The sequence below is a fragment of the Lygodium microphyllum genome, chromosome 22 (assembly GCF_053477565.2).
Source record: "Lygodium microphyllum isolate KBCC chromosome 22, Lygodium_microphyllum_v1.1.10, whole genome shotgun sequence".
Lineage (NCBI taxonomy): Eukaryota > Viridiplantae > Streptophyta > Polypodiopsida > Schizaeales > Lygodiaceae > Lygodium > Lygodium microphyllum.
The window spans coordinates 74,757,033-74,773,798 of NC_141156.1; the positions used below are offsets into that span (position 1 = coordinate 74,757,033).

Below are 16,766 nucleotides of genomic sequence, written 5' to 3' on the forward strand. Positions count from 1 at the left end.
AAACTCAAGAAAAATGCCAAAAGTCCACTAGATTCATGGGGGACCTGAATTAATGAACCAAAGTGACCTGTAAGTGACCTAAGTAGGTCAAAAAGTAAAGTGGAGCTGAGCAGGATGCAGCCCACATTTTTCCATGCAAAATGCGGACCTGCACAACCTACAGCATCTGGAGAAAACTGGAGAGCTATGGTGCATGCTTTGGAGCATGCAAAGTGAAGATAAACTAGAGCTGAAGATGAAGATACAAACAAGAAAGGTGAGAGCTCCTCTTACCTGTCTATTTGGTCTGACAAAAATGCATGGTATGACAGTATATAAAAGGGGGAAATCTGAGAGAAAAGGATTCAGCCTGCTCTTATATCAAGGGCTCATTTGCCTAAGTTATTGGAGCTTCTAAATGAAAATACAAAAATGAGAATATTGGAGCCATCTTCAGCTCCATATTCCAACCGACGGTTTACCGTGCCTAAGAAGAATGGATCTTTGCGATTCATTCAAGATTTACAGCGTGTCAATAAAGTCAATATTAGAAATGTTGGTTTGGGGCCAATTGTTGGATGAATTTGCTGAAGCTTTTGCAGGTAGAGCAATTTATTCCATGGGAGATTTATATTCAGGCTATGACCAATTTCAGCTTGCTTTGGAAAGCCGAGACATTACCACAATGAAGATGCCTCTTGGCTTAGTCCGCATGTATACTCTACCTCAAGGGGCTACGAATTCAGTAGCTCACATGATGAATGCCATGCATAAAGTGTTGAGAGATTATATTCCTCAGTTAACCCTTCCTTTCCTTGATGATGTACCAATCAAAGGATGTGAAGTTCATGAGAAAAATGAAGAACTCAATGAACTTGGATGTCGCAAGTTTGTTTCCGATCATATTAATGATTGTGCTCAAATCTTGTCTAAATTAGAAGAAGTCCATCTTACTCTTGCAGGTGCTAAATCTGTTTTTGGAGTCGAAGAAGTTCTTGTGGTAGGGCATATGTGTGGTCCATATGGCCGAAAGCCTTCTCCATCCAAGATTGATACTATCAGCAAAATGCAGGAAATATGCATAAATGTTTTAGAGGTGAGAAGATTTATTGGTGCATGTGTCTTCTACCTTATTTGGATCCCACATTTTGCTCATGTTGCTGAAAATCTTTATCAATTGCTAAGGAAAGGCCAAAGGTCTATATGGGAAAAAAAACATACTCAAGCTATTCGAAAACTAAAGAAATTACTGATTTCAGCCCCCACCTTAAAGAGGGCTAATTACTCTAATGGACATCCTATTATACTCACAGTGGACACAAGTCCTATTGGAATAGGATGGGCAGTCGGTCAAGACGACCTTGAAGGTAACATATATGCAATTCGCTTTGGAGCAAAGGTTCTTAATGATGGACAAAGAAGGTATGGTCAAATTAAAAGAGAACTTTGGGGAGTAGTAACTGCATTGAAATGTGACCAGGAGTACTTCATGGGTGCACATGTAATAGTTGAAACAGATTGCCTTCCACTCTTGGGCATGATTGCCAACTATTCCACTCCCGACATAGCTATGCTAAGATGGATAGCCTATATTAAATCCTTAAATCTTGATTTGAAACATATTGTAGGAAGAGATAATCCAGTTGCTGACATGCTTTTGCTTGCCAAATATAAGGATAAAGAAGAAATGATGGATGAGGAAGAATCAGAGTCTATATTTGCTAAAAATGATGCTGTAAATGTAGGTTCAAATCTGAAAATAGCAAGTACAGTTGTACCTAATGATGGTTCAGTTGTCAAAAATGCAGGTACAACATTAATTACAGCAAATACGACAGGTTCAGCTGCTAAAACAAATTTTACATCAGCAAGGAAGGAAGTAACAACCAAAGAAGGACAGTGGGTAGCTGAGAGACAGCATGCTCAATGTTTTGTTATGGTTTGTTCACACTTTAAAGAAGAATATTATGCAGATGATTGGCTAAAAATTGGCCAATTTTTTAGCACTACGACAAAGAAGGAAGATTGGACTAATGAAGAGTTCAAGAGAATCAAGAGAAAAGCTTATGGCTTTTTTCTTAAAGATGGCTACCTTTGGAGGCATGCAAAAAAAGAAAGGAAGGGCGCCTGTTCATGTCTTAGGAGACAAAAAAGACTCAAAGACAGGTCATGCAAGAATTTCATGAAAGCCTATTGGCTGGTCATAGAGGCATATGGGGCACTTTTGCCAAAATAAAAGTGAAATTTTGGTGGCAAAACATGTATAAAGACATTGAGCATTTTGTTGAATCTTGTCATGTTTGTCAAATGTACTCTATGGTTAAGCATAGAGATGGGCTTCAGCCTACCTTTCCTTTATCCATTCACTATAGATGGGTTATTGATTTAGTAACCATGCCTACAGGAATTTGGAACATGAGATATCTAGTACTTGCTAGAGAAGATCTCACAAATCAAGTGGAAGGAAAAGCCTTGACAACAAAGTCTACTCAAGCTGTTTGTAGATTTTTACTTGAAGAAGTATTTTGCAGGTATGACTGTGTTGCTAAAGTAACTACTGATAGAGGAGAACTGGATACTGATGAGGCTCGCCATTTCTTTGCTCAATTGGGAATCAAGCTATCTCTTACATCAGCCTACAACCTTGAAGGCAATGGTAAGAGCGAAAGAGGTCATCAGCCAATTCTTAAAGCTTTAGCAAAATCTTGCAAAGGAAAGATGAGGGAATGGCCTAGAATGCTACCATTCGCATTATGGCCTGATAGAACTACCCATAGTGCAGTAACAGGTTATATGTTGGCTGAACTAATATATGGATAGCCACCTATTATGTCTATTGAGGAGTCCATTGTCACATGGAGTATCCTACCTTGGGATGAAGGAATGAATAGAGAAGACTTGCTGACTTTGCGCATAAGGCAACTTGAAAGAAGGCCTAAAGATGTCAAGACAGCCATTGAAAGGTTGAAAACAACAAGATTAAAGAATAAGAAGAGGTTTGACAAGCATCATTGACTCCATCCAAGAGCTATTCAAGAGAATGATTGGGTACTTGTCTCTGATAGCAGCCTGGACAATCAATATAGTGCTCATAGAAAGTTAGCCAAGTGATGGTTTGGACCATATGTAGTAAAAGTAGTACATGATAATGCTACTTACTCTTTGGCTAAAATGGATGGAACCATGGTTGTCAGAGAGAGAACTAGGGAGAGAGAAAGAGGAGAGAGAAGATTGCAGAAGAGAGAGAAAGACTACAGGAAGAGAGAGAAGAAGAGTGACAAGGAGAGAGAAAGACTAGATTTAGAGAGAGAAAGACATGAAAGAAGGGGAAGCCATAGAAGCTGTGAGCAAGACGGGAGAGAAAGTCTGTAATTGTATTAATGTATCAAAAAGATGTGTAAATTACATATCCTCTCCTTTTATACCAATGTCAGTGTGACATGGCATAATATCAATATTATTTACACTATTTCCTTATTCTCAGCTTCTTACAATCCATCCCCACTCAAAAATGAAGTTTTTGTCCTCAAAAACAAATATCGAACTTATTGGTATAGCCAAGTAGTGGGCTGCAGAGTACTACTCTGTACAGCATTACAAGTGGTAAAAGAAAAGATTACCTAATATTCAATAGCAGTACTAATCTATACAGAGGGTCAAAATCAGCCTATAGCCACCTGGATCAAAAGGGAAAGTGGTATCGTTGTCATGCATTGGATCAACTTTCATAAGGTCATAGTCAAGTACAACTGGAAGTTTGATCATCATGATGGTATTCACTTACTCTTTCATAAGTTTCTCAGGCATCACCATGCTCTGTGTGACTGAAGCATATGAGGCTGAAGTCACCAATACATGATGATCATCCAAATCCACATGTTGTCCATGATATGCTTTCTTGAACTGAGCTTCTTGTGGTGGATTCATACCAAAATGGTCTTCAACAAGGTCTTCTCCATCATTTGCATCATAATATTCAAACACCAAGAATATTTTGACAGTCTTTGCCCTGCATGTGGCTTGGTGATTACAAGATAGTGGCTTAGCACATCGATAGCATAAGCCCGTAGCATGCAGTTCCCATATCGTATCACTAGTAAGGTGTCTAACGCGTTTAGTCTTAGATAGCAATTTACACACCTGCTCATCACCATTGGTCAGCTCTATAATAGTTTCGACATGCTGCTCATAGTCATCTTGCTGCTCATGTACAATAGATGGCTGTCCATGCTCATGACCATAATGCTCATGCTGTCCATACTGCATATGGTGATTACAGCGCTGCTGCGCATCAGAGGGACAGTTTGTTTGAGCATATGCATTTGCTTCCACTGATGTTTGCTGCTCACATACATAAGCATGCTGCCTTTGATCATTGATCCCACAGCATTGGTCATGCTGTCCATAATCTCCATGAAAATACATGTCACAAAAATGTTCATGCTGCTGTCCAAATACATCTATTTCCTGATGCCTACTACCAAAACTTTGTTCATATTGTTGCCCATAAACATGCTGTCCAAGATTGCATGATGACTGTCCAACATGATTACAATGATGTCCTTGCATCCTAGGCTGTCCATAAGTATGATGATTGGCAAATCCATGAGCATAGGTATTGGCATGATATCGATCATAATCACTTGCTTGATGTTGATCAAAGCTAGAAGGGTATTGATAAGCATAACCATTTTTGTCACATCCATAAGAACTGGGCTGGTCAACCAAGAGAGCTTCACAAGTATAATCATAACTATGTTGCTGAAGAGGTGGATGCTCATAAGCATAAGCATGTTGACCATAATAGCCATTCTGCTGCCAAGGCTCAATGGAATGATACTCATCAGCATATACATGTTGGCCATAAGCATAAGCATTCGATTCAGGTCTTGCTGTTTTTTCCATAACCGCCTTCATAAGAGCAATACACTGATCAGTTAAAACTCCAAGTTTGTCAATTTTAGCCTGTGTTTGAAGCCAACCTTGTTCAGTAGAGCTGGAGTTATTGATCTCAGCTGCCATTGCAGTCAAGTTGAAGAGATATGTTGTTCCTGTCCTTGCCTTAAAATTCTGGTTTCATTCATCTAACATGCATACTCCCAAAATACACAGTCCCCAAATCAGGACCAGCAGACATATTCAACTGTACCTTGCCCTGAGATTCAACACATGCAGACCAAAAGAAAAGTCACTGAGTCCATACAATCCTTGCAATCCTGTTGGCTTGCCTTCTTTAGCCCTACCTTGAAAAAATATAAGTCAAAATAAGGTGTATGATAGCTTGACTCGAAAATTAAGATGTCTAGTATCAAGTAGAAATCTTGGTTTGAATTTAGGAGTAGCAATACCCCTCTTTGTTTAAGAATTTCTAGAACTGTCCACAGTGAACTGCTAGTGAACTGCCGGTACTAAATAGGCTTTAGCTTGAGAAATATGTGTCCAAATGAGACGTTTGATGGCTCCACTTGAAGCTTGTGATGTCTAGTATCAATTCCAGTTGTTCCTTTGTCGTTAGAATGATGCTACTAATTTCTGTAGCAACTTTCCCAAATCTGTCCCTGTTTGGACTGCACCCTGTTTAGCACTGTAATGACCCTATTTGGCCTCGTAATCATTACCTTTCATCTAGGGAAAGTTTAAGGCACTTAAGATCAGTAAGAACACTGATTAGACATGCACAAACCCTGCAATTAGATCCTTGATACATCCAAGAATTGCTCTACAAATAGCCCAACTGATCCTTACTACATACTCTCAACCACTTGATCAAGCAAAACCCATACGCATTGAGAACTCCAATAGTTGCTTCAAAATGGAGCTAACCAAGAAAAAAACTCCAATATAGCTTGAGTTGGTTGCAAGCTTCAAAGTACCCAATGAATTGAATCATACCAAGTAGATTCAAAGGTAAGAAGATACCCAATTACTTGAGCTTGCTTGATGAACTCCTCAAAGCCAATCTTGTAGTAAAATGCTTGAACCAAAATAGTAGTATATCCCAGCATCATACTCTACTCAATAATGCTCCAATGGTTCTCCATGAACCATAGCTTATTGAAGAAAAACCAAATGCTTATCCCCTATGCTGAAACATTGCTGAATCTTCTTGAGCAGAAGTAAGATGAAGTTAGATGAAGGCACTAATGTTGACACACTCCTAGAGATTCCAAAATCACCAAAGAAACTTTGAACTCCAGAGAACCAAGCTGATCCTCAATGATCTAGAGAACAATCCTTTTCTCTTGCGCTGGTCCATCTTTGTCAAGTACCGCCTCCTCTTGCACAACCAATCTACCCCAGTATACCTTTTATTCGTCAGTGTACCTTGATGCTTGGGTAGCCAGATACAAGAACTTGCCAATGAGGGCTTCAGGGAGGATGCAAGTGTTCCGGACACAGACTTCAAAATTATCAGAACCACTTAGCAATTTTACGAAGTTGTTATCTGCAGATGATCAGACCATTGAATCTTCTCCCTCTGCATCTTTGGGAGCTCAGTTTGCAGATACTAACAAAGTTGGTCATCCATTGGGACTGGTAGAGTCTTCAAGATTATCATCATAGCCTTCTTCACATGTAGCAACCTTGGTGAACCAGTTTAGTAGTGCTACTGTGTATACAGAACAGCACTATGTTGAGATTCCACATGATGTCATGATGTGGAGGAACAAGATGATGGCTCTGGTGTTGAGGCTGATGAAATACCTCTAGACAATGTGACTTATTCAATGTATACAGATTCCAAAGCCACAGTTTGCTAAGAAGACTGCTCCAACCACGGGATCAATCTTTGCAAGTCGTTGGGGAGGAGTGAAACCTGGAACACCAGGCATGGAGCACTATGAATTGGTACTAAGATATCCTGTCCAGTCTCTAGGATTTACTACCAACGAGTCGGATTATGCATTTGACATAATTGCAGAACATGGGCTAGGCCTCGTTCATCCGAACAAGGTGTTTTAGTTCTATGATGAGCTCCACAGCTACCTTGCTATAGTGGGAGTTGATGGAGTCAAAGTAGATGTGCAGAACATATTGGAGACCCTTGGATCAGGGTTCAGAGGTCGTGTGTCCTTGACAAGAAAGTACCATCAAGCCTTAGAAGCATCTATTGTTCATAATTTCCCTGACAATGGGTGCATCTCTTGCATGAGTCACAATACATATGGTATCTACAGCTCTAAGCAGACTGCCATAGACAGGGCGTCAGATGACTTTTATCTTAGAGATCCAGCATCTCATACTATACACATAGCTTCTGTTGCTTACAATAGCTTGTTCCTTGGAGAATTCATGCAGCTTGATTGGGATATGCTTCATAGCCTGCATCCAGCAGAGTATCATGCTGCTACTCGAGCTGTCGGTGGATGTGCAATATATGTCAGTGATAAGCCAGGGAATCATGACTTTGATCTCTTGAAAAAGTTGGTGCTTCCAGATGGGTTGATTTCAAGGGCTGAATTGCTTGGCCGGCCTTCTCGTGATTGTCTGTTCAATGATCCAGCTCGTGATGGGAAAAGTCTATTGAAAATCAGGAACAACAAGCCCTCCGCTGCGGCTTCTTCAGTCGGTGTATAAACACCACACGCAAGTACATGGCCTTGCCAAGGCAGATATAGAGGAGCCAAAATTTAACAGCTCAGACCCCGTGTTGTACATCACAGATAAAGCTAGCAAGACAAAGTATAAGTTCCTCTCAGATGTTGAAGGTGATAAAGCTCAACTTGAGAGGTTGTACAAAGCTTGCAGAGGAATTCCATGGCAAAGTGAAAGACCAACACCCTCTCGAGAGCAGCCTGTGGAGCATCCTGCATCGGTTCTATCTCCTGTTACACCAGAATGGTTGGGGCCTTGCAGAAGCGGGAACAAGTACATCGCTTGCTAAAGTGTATAAGATCGCTTCCCGTTTGGGAGCTCAAACCTGTCACAAAATTGTCATCGATGAAGATTGTCGAAAGCTTGCGCAAGCCTAGATTATCTACTCTTTCTACTCTTCTGGAGCCTGATTTCTCCACCACCAACAATACTGTGCTTGAAGATGGAGATTCAAGCAATGGATCCAGTGATTACTCCACCACCCCACCGCGCATCCGTGCAGTATCCTCAATAGGTGTACATGTCGTAAAGGATTCTGAAGTGTATAGAGATGGGTGGAAGCGGGAGGTCAATGAGCCGACATTCTTTTCAAACAGATGCTACAAGATCAACCCCTTGTTTAACCTTGAAAATCCTGAAGGCATTCTCAATGGCTCTCCTGATTCAAGTTCTGGAATCGACGACACTCCACTCGCAACTCTTGAAAAGCCTGAAGGCATTCTCAACGGCTCTCCTGATTCAAGTTCTGGAATCAACGATGCTCCACTCGCAACTCTTCATAAGCCCGATCATTATCAAGCGGAAACGAGACAAAAAAAAAAGAGAACACTGGCACTAAGCAAGGGTCGGATTCTAGGTCATCAAGTTCAAGAGCTCCATGGCTGCTCCCTTCAACAAAATGAAGATCAGTTAGCAAGGAAGATAAAGTTGTGAATACTACTATATATGGTGCTTGATCTGAAGCTTAGCAAGTAGGGAATTGTCCCATGCTATCCATTATAGCAGAGAGATGAATCTCGTGACAAGAAATGAAGTAGAGATCTTGGTTGCACCATGAAAGCTTGAAGAGAAGCTTGAAAGTTAAAGAAAAAGAGGACTCACTTTTGGAGAGTAACCCCATTTAGACCTCTATCAAGTTCTCTAGTGACCTCCTTCACCCAAAACCCCTAAAATTTTACCTCAAAGTTGAAAAACGAGCTGCCATTTTGTCTCCATGCCTTCAAATTTGATCAAACCTCCTAACATAGCTTGTGTGGAGTCCAAGAAAGCTGCCATGTCTAGTACTTCTTGACTGTTGTGGTTCTTCAATACTGTACCTGTGCACAGTAAGGTTTCTTGAAACTGACAAGAAACTAAATGTAAAGAAGGAGAGAGAAAGGAAGGATCTGAAAACTAAGCTCTGATACCACTTGTTAGAGAGAACTAGGGAGAGAGAAAGAGGAGAGAGAAGATTGCAAAAGAGAGAGAAAGACTGCAGAAAGAGAGAGAAGAAGAGTAACGAGGAGAGAGAAAGACTAGATTTAGAGAGAGAAAGATAGGAAAGAAGGGGAAGCCATAGAAGCTGTGAGCAAGAAGGGAGAGAAAGTTTGTAATTGTATTAATGTGTCAAAAAGATGTGTAAAATTACATATCCTCTCCTTTTATACCAATGTCAGTGTGACATGGCATAATATCAATATTATTTATACTAATTTCTTATTCTCAGCTTCTTACAATGGTAAAAGTACCAATAGCCGGGAAACGTATCAAGCTCTTCAAACGAAGAGAATCTTCAACTTATGAGCTTGATGACTTGGATATGAGCCATCTACTTGAAGACAAGTAGGAAGAAAAAGACTTAAAGGATGAGAATGAAGATATATCAAAAGAAGACCCTCCTTAAACATGTAATCTTGTGGAATGGCACATGCCCGAGGATGTGCAGGTTAGGAGGGGGTGAATGTCAAAGAGTCTATTGTTCATAATATAAATCATGGGATTCTTATGAACACAGAAGAACTTCACTAGGATTTATATGAGGAATTTGCATACATAATTCAATCATTGTTACCCAACAACCAACTTAGTTACATAAGTTCTTTTGCATTTAGCATACAATTTTCAGTTGTACCATGTATATTGATTTAAAAAAATAAGTCTATGGGAACCACAACTTGGTCAGCTGGAAGTAATTGACAGTCTACAAGATAAATCACATTGATTCAAGTGGAAAATATGGTTAAAACTCAAGAAAAATGCCAAAAGTCCACTAGATTCATGGGGGACTTGAAGTAATGAACCAAAGTGACCTGTAAGTGACCTAAGTAGGTCAAAAAGTAAAGTGGAGCTGAGCAGGATGCAGCCCACATTTTTCCATGCAAAATGCGGACCTACACAACCTACAGCATCTGGAGAAAACTGGAGAGCTATGGTGCATGCTTTGGAGCATGCAAAGTGAAGATAAACTAGAGCTGAAGATGAAGATACAAACAAGAAAGGTGAGAGCTCCTCTTACCTGTCTATTTGGTCTGACAAAAATGCATGGTATGACAGTATATAAAAGGGGGAAATCTGAGAGAAAAGGATTCAGCCTGCTCTTATGTACGTCTTCTCTCATTTTATTTACCTTATTCATGGTCCAATGAAGCCCGACTTGTACCCAAGTACTTGAGTGACTTTGGGGCAAGCAAAGGGGGAGGATTTTGAAGGTGTATGGGCTATTATAGGCTGAAAAAACTAGTCATAAATAGGGCAGCCCACTGTTCTTGTACATTTTGATGAGCAAACAAGTGATTCATGTGATTGAAATAGAAGAAATTGACCTCTTAACATCAGGGCTTTACCCATTAATGATTAGAGAGCTTATTCTTGAGCTTACATACACTTTTTGAGCTTGATTATGGGCTGGAAATTTTTGTTTTAAAAGAGGGATGAATTTAAATTTATGCTCCATCAATGTATTTCATGTACTATTGTTCCATGACTTGAATGTACTTGAGTCTACCATCAAAATACTTGTTTCTTGGAGTAGTAATCCGTCTATGTACATGAGATAAAAGCCATTTGAGCTTGCATTTGGTTTATGAATTTGGATTAAAAATCTGAGAATATCCTTTATGTAATGGCTTATTTTTTCCAAATGTATTTGATGTAATCAAGATAGAAGTATGCTAAATACACAAAAAAAGCTTGATATCTTCTTCTTCAACTAAGTCATTTCTAAAACCTGAATCTTGTCAAACTCCATTCTTTTTCCCTTCTCCAAACCTTGAATCCCATACTCTTCTTCTGCTCTAAGCCGCGGTGGTAGACCTTCAACCCCTAACACGACGATAGTGGTGAACCCGACGTGAAAGTCTGCTGTGGAAGAAGAAATACAATGGAAGAATCATCAAGTTCGGGAGGAGATGCCTTGCAACAGTTGGTTCTTCTAATGCAAGAAAGCCAACAACAACAATTGCAATTTTAGTAGCAGTTGCAATTGCAGCAACAACGGAGACAAGAAGAAGAGCGGAATGATGCCACCGCCATTAAAGCTTTGGAAGCAGTTGGGCAAGAGCTCATGGGCAAGAACTCAAGCAATTTAATGGGCAAAATGTGTCCTCTTTTATCCGCCTCTATAGTGACAAGATGGTCTTCTTCGGAGTTCCTCATCATACGTGGAGCCGATATTTTACCCATGCAATATTTTAGCATCTTCTTTGCTTTCTCCACCTTTGCTCTATACCTTTGCTTTCTATTAGCATCTTCTTTGTTGACAATGGCTCTACTACTTGTGCTGAAAAACTCCATTTCCAGCTTCCATTATACAAAGATCCTTCATTTGATGGCCTCTTTATAATTCTCAAAAGATTTTAGCTCCCTTGAAATCATGAACCAACATAATAATGAGTGTGCAATATTTTTAAGGAAAGAATGGCTAAAACATACTAAGGCTAAATTTGAGAAAACCACATACAATGATATCTACACATATAAGTACACCATGATCAAGAGCCCTAATCACGGCTTTGATACCATGTCAAGAATCCCAATGTGGGTTGATCATGGTGTGTACAACATGATTGACACATAATTATGGTGGTTTGTAAGAGACAAGGAACTCCATGGCTATAAAGAGAAGGCACACAGTATGCACACTCAAATGCTCTCTTCTTGCTTTTCATTGCATGAACTAGTTACATATATAAAGGAGGAAATGCTCCATCAATGATCTCTCCCACTTTCCATGTGTGTCCCCATGTGACACTATACAACCAACACTTTACATGTGTGTCCTATGTGGCATACTTTTTGTCCACATCTCTCATCCATATTCATGCACCATACAATCTTAAGCACATAAGAGTGCTTTCACATATACACACCCGCAAACACGGAAGCTTACATTCTCAACACCCCCTCTTAAGTGAGGTGTTTACTTTATCTTATCATCCATCCAATGTAGCATTGCATGACCACAATCACTACCTTTCAACAAATATGACACATAAGACTAAATTGGTTACCAAGGGCTTTCCATATAAACATGGTGTGGAGCTCAAAAACTCCTATTGTAAAGATGACTAACCTATGCTTGGTATTGGCTTTGGCTGCTCAGTATGACTTAGATATTTATCAAATGGATGTCAATATGGATTTTTTTCATGAAGATTTACATGGAGCAACCTAAGGGCTTTACAGAATCTGTCAAGGACCACCTAGCATACAGATTGAGAAATAGCCTTTATGGCCTTAAGGAGGCACCTAGGAAATGGTACCACCAGTTTGATGATTTTATGCATTCACATGGATATTCCTATAGTGATATGGATTTGTATTTATATAAGAAGAAGGTTCATAATGGAAGCTTGAAATAACGACTTAAGGCAAAAACACGCCTTATGATTTTAATACTTTACATGGATGATATGTTGATTGCTGGGAGTGCTCATGATGAGCTAGATACCTTGAAAGGTCAGCTCAAAAAGAGCCTTGATATGAAGGACATAGGATAGGCCTCACATATTCTTGGGAAGTGCATTATAGGCGATCCCTCTAAGGGGCTCCCTTACTTGTCACAAAAGGAGTACATTCAGAAGGTCCTTGAGTAGTTTCATCTATAGGTTGTTAAGAATATTGGTTGTCCTTTACCTTCTCATGTGAAGGTTAGTTAGGCCAATTGTCCACAATTCGATGAGTAGAAGACCGAGAGAGCCAAGATCCCTTATGCATCTATAGTGGGTAGTTTGATGGATGCCATGATAGCCACTTGCCTTGACATAACATTTGGAGTGGGATTTGTGACATGCTATATGGCTATGTTTGGTAGATGATGTTGTATTCTATCAAGAGTATTATGAGGAACCTCAAGGGCATAGCAGCTATGTGTATTTGTTATGGTGGCTAGGATACAAGAGTCATAGGCTACATTGACTCTAATTATGTAGGACATGCTAATTGACAACATTAGAAAGTACACCTCTCGCTTTGTCTTCACCTTCACTGGAGGTACTAGGGTGTAGAAATGCATGGCCCTATCTACTATAGAGGCAGACTATGTTGCCGCTACTATTAAGGCTTGCAAGGAGGCCCTCTGGTTAGGTAGACCTTGGCATTATTGAGATGAGGTCCCTACATTGCATTCGGATTCTATGAGTCCTATTCAATTTTCCAAGAATCATGTTTTTCATGCAAATTGAAGTATATTGAGGTGCATTACCACTTCATTAGAGAGGTCATTGAGGACAACTCTATTGAGATTATCAAGACCTCATTAACCAAAATTCAATAGAAATTCTCACTAAAAGTCTCTCAGTGGAACATTTTGCCTTCCTTAGGAAGTTGATGGGCATTGGATGGGATGATGTCTTTCCTCATCCTATTATACTTATGTACATTTGTACTTTGTCATTTTGTTTCTTCTCTCCTCATTAGGGACACATTCACCTTTAAGTAAGAAGTTGTTGGGGTAAAGACATTTGTGCGTAGCCGCTCATGTATTAGTTACATTAACAGTATTTGCACCATGTATTAGTTATCCACATACATGTAGACTATAGGTGGCATGCACCTATGACTTTCACTTCATTCTTTATTCTTTTAGTGACATTCGAATATATGGAAGGCCAATCATACATTGTGACTATTGGCATTCCCACACCTTCTGTGTGTGTGTCTCTCTCTCTCTCTATCTTGCTCTTTCTCCTTCCACCATAGCTCTTTCTTTCAAACCATGCTTCCACTTTGAGGGCCCATTCCCTTTAATAATCTTCTAGAAAAAAGCTCCAAATGACACATTACTAAGTTGACCTTTCCTAACTCTTTCAAAGTGCTAGTCTATTTTAGCCAAAGGAAATGTTGTCCAATTGAATGTTACACCTTCAAGTATCTTGACAGATGAAGTGAATAATTCTTTGGTGAATAGGTAATTTGATGCAAGCTTGCCAGATAGGAAGCAATCCTATAGAAACTGATAGAACTACTTCCATATATAGGAGAAGAGCTATGGGCCATTGACACTCTTGAGCTATTAATAAACTCGGCAAGTACTAAGGGGGTTGAAGTCTCCTTCTATAAAAGGGAAAGAATATCCTCTACTATTAGTAGTTGGTTACTACTAGGCGCAAAGGAAGCATAAAGAGGTAAAAATAATGCCTCAGTGATGTTAACAGAAGATAAGCAGAATTTATGGCCATACACTAAGCCAGAATATTTCTTGTAATATGTCAAGAAGGAATAGAAAAGTTTTGCATCCATATGTGGAAACTTGAGAGCAACAAACTAATGAAGGTTAGCTTAATAGATACAATCAGCTTCCAAAAGGAGGGAGTAGTCATGGACTGGTAGGGGGACATGTTGAACCACTATCAATGGGATGGAGGGAGATATCATTTAGATTACACATGATAATACACACACACACAAAAACCAAGAAAAGAGGGTGTTATTGAAAAACCCACATAGCCCACCACACTAAGATGAATATCAGGATGAAAACCAAAAGATAGACATGACTAGACCAAACTTCCCCAAGCATGGCACATCCTATGGAAAAAAATTGACATGACCTATATACATGTTGTCATGCCGCTATATAGACACAGTGTGAAAAGCCCTAGGGTACATCATCATCTAGATTTATTATTAATCTAAAGAGTCAATGCTATTTTATTCATTAGTGTTAGTGTTGATAATATGGATGGTTCAAAAATACAAGAATTTCGGATCATTTTAACCTATTTTTTATATTTTGGTCATTATTTCTTGTAAGTATCCTCAAAAGGTATAGTAAACTTCTAGAATGGGTGACATGAAGAAAGAAAGTGAAATTTCAATCAATTTTGAAAAATATCATTAAAAAAGAATAGCTCTCGAATTCATGTGACATGCGATCACAATTTTCAGGTAGTAAACATCACTTCAGACTATGAAAAAGGAGTCGGTATAGGTGTCTTGGGGTTTTACCCCCCCCCCCTCCCCCTTTTGGAGCCAACAAAACCATAAAATTTTTCATTTGAGTAGCAAAGAAGAAGATAGTGTTTGGTACACATTTTTGGTATAACAGGGAGCTTTAGGAGATCTAATGCTTGGAGATTACTTCCAAGTAGTAATATACATTGTCTATATTGGATTTTAGCTATCATATGATCAGCTTATGACTATTATAATAACCAAGAATACACAGGGCTAAAATGTATTTGGAGTCCCATACAAGAATTTTTTTAACCTTCTCAAGTTCTATCAATACATAGTGCTTTTGGGAGAAGTACTAGGGCTTCTCCTACCAAGAAATCATCTAAACATATTGACATCTGGATTGTTTGGACTCTTTGTCTTGGATGCACAATAGAGTTTACATGTAATATATGCAAAGTTTGAATTATGGAGCTTTGTCTTAATCTTGTGTAAAGGTTTTGGTTGACTTGGCAAAAGGTTTTATGATTGATTCATGATGTATTGACATGCCTTAAAGAGATTTTGATTTTCAGCATTCTTGGGATTCATTTGAATCTCTTGTCTATTCTTTTTCTTCTCTTCTATCTCCTATTCTCTACTTCATTCTCTATTTGATCCTCCCTGGTGGATATGACCTTTCGACTAAAACCCCTCCAAAGACATTCATGATACAGCTGACATTAGGAATCATTAGTAGATGCATATTCAGCAAAAGTGCAAAATAGAGATGTACATGTGAAAGAGAAACAAAAGAGAGATGAAGATAATGTAGGTACATCTAAGAGAGTGACAAGAAGAAGTGTAGGTAGCCTAAAGCTACAAATCAATCACCTCCTGAGTATGCTATAGAAGAAGGTGGGCAGAAGCAGAAACATGATAGCAAACAAGATGACAAAAAGAAGGGCAAGAAGCCGAATATAGTTGTACTATGATATTGAGATAGTGATGGATCTCAAGAAGGTTCTTGGAAGAATGGATTTTAAAAATTTGGGTGGAATTTACTGTAGGAGAGGTTCTTAGCATTGCCAAGCAGGAATTTCATGATGAAATCATTGATATAATTAAGAGGAAGCACACATTTGACATATCGCACATGTTTTCACAAAGTGAGAAACATCCTTATACATGCCCTACCACCAATATCTTTCTTTGATCTTTGCAAAAGTACCCCAAACACCTCTATGGCCAGTCTATAAGCTTTCATAAAATTATTGCATGACATTTACTTGTGAAGCTCTATCACCTAGAACTCGCAATGGCATACCCTGTTTCTTCTTAGCATGTTTCCTCAAAGTACCCATCTTTTAAGAAAAACCCATACACTTTCCTCTTGACCTTCTTAAAGTCCTCATCTGGCTACTTGTCTCTTTTTGTTAATGTGTTGAGGTATTGACCAATTATTAGTCACTCTCATGCATATTTGTCTTTCAAAAACACTTCTACACAAGATACATAATATCTAAGTGTTTTCTTATTTTTCAAGCTTATGTTAGTGTTGTAACACTCCTTGAATTGCTAAATTCACTCTTACAACACTTGTACTTGATAAACCAACTATTATATTTACTACATTTAATGTTATCCTTGCATTCATGAGAGTTGTACATGTAGTAAAAATGGCTACCAATTCAATTTCACCAATCAAAACATCATTAACATGTTTGCCCCACTGGGTTATCTTTTCTTGCAATAGGCTGAAATTCAGGGTTCAAAGATTTGGTGTATACAATCCACCGGATGTTAATCCGAGCACAAACATAGAAAAATTAAGGAAA

General features: G+C 39.0%; 1 pseudogene; it reads left to right on the plus strand.

The window, feature by feature from the left end:
• The first annotated feature begins 6,339 nt into the window (after positions 1-6,339).
• Positions 6,340-7,864, plus strand: LOC148017295 (putative galactinol--sucrose galactosyltransferase 2 pseudogene; annotated as a pseudogene).
• The last annotated feature ends 8,902 nt before the right edge of the window (positions 7,865-16,766 follow it).